The sequence below is a fragment of the Limulus polyphemus genome, unplaced genomic scaffold, assembly GCF_000517525.1.
Source record: "Limulus polyphemus unplaced genomic scaffold, Limulus_polyphemus-2.1.2 Scaffold8254, whole genome shotgun sequence".
In the NCBI taxonomy this organism is placed as follows: domain Eukaryota; kingdom Metazoa; phylum Arthropoda; class Merostomata; order Xiphosura; family Limulidae; genus Limulus; species Limulus polyphemus.
Window position 1 is genome coordinate 17,399 of NW_013673864.1, and position 1,439 is coordinate 18,837.

Genomic DNA, 1,439 nt, shown 5'->3' on the forward strand with positions numbered 1-1,439 from the left:
TTTCATCAACAAACAATCCTAAAACCATGGAACTAAAAGAGGACTGTAAATCCCCCTTAGCAAGAGAAGTAAACTCTTTAGTAAACTCCAAGAAACCAGTCGCCTCATCTTCAGAAGACACAAATATCAACACCTACCTCGATGGTTCTTGTATTCCTGAAGAAAGCAGCCCTCTAGATTATTGGAAGATCCATGAAAAACTTTCCTACCCTATCTCCACTATTCAAATGCTATCTGAGTGTTCCAGCATCCTCTGCCCCCGTTAAGCGTTTATTTAGCATCGGAGGCAAAACCCTCAGATCTGATCGCTGCCGTCTAATTGACAAGACATTTGAGAGATTGATGTTCATAAGAACAATAGACAGTTATAATATCTATATATCTCATTTAAAAATATTCTAAAACTTTGCTACTGCATTTGGAAAAATAAAAGTATTGAAATGTTCAAATTTTGTTTCAGTTTCTAAAAAGTTTGTTTCATAAAACAAAAGTATTGAAATCTTATCGTCTGCTGTTTTATCATTATTGTATATTACCAGACAAAATATTCATGAATACATTCCTATGTATTCGTATTCGAAGAGTTGGCATTTTGCATGTATTTATAAAAATATGAAGTATTCGATTACTGATCTCAAGTATCCGCTCCATCCCTGGTATACTCGTGATCCGTCTATTACTGATCTCCAGTATCTGCTCCATCCCTGGTATACTCGTGATCCGTCTATTACTGATCTCCAGTATCCGCTCCATCCCTGGTATATTCGTGATCCGTCTATTACTGGTCTCCAGTATCCGCTCCATCCCTGGTATATTCATGATCCGTCTATTACTGATCTCCAGTATCCGCTCCATCCCTGGTATATTCGTGATCCGTCTATTACTGATCTCCAGTATCCGCTCCATCCCTGGTATATTCGTGTTCCTGATCCGTCTGGTATCTGGAATGTAGGATCAGGAACACAAAATGTCTGTACATTCCAGATACATTTTGTGTTCCTGATCCGTCTTTATATTCCAGATACATTTTATGTTCCTGATCCGTCTGTTCCAGATACATTTTGTGTTCCTGATCCGTTTGTTCCAGATACATTTTGTGTTCCTGATCCGTCTGTTCCAGATACATTTTATGTTCCTGATCCATCTTTATATTCCAGATACATTTTATGTTCCTGATCCGTCTGTTTCAGATACATTTTGTGTTCCTGATCCGTCTTTATATTCCAGATACATTTTGTGTTCCTGATCCGTCTGTTCCAGATACATTTTATGTTCCTGATCCATCTTTATATTCCAGATACATTTTATGTTCCTGATCCGTCTGTACATTCCAGATACATTTTGTGTTCCTGATCCGTCTTTATATTCCAGATACATTTTGTGTTCCTGATCCGTCTGTTCCAGATACATTTTATGTTCCTGATCCGTCTGTACATTCC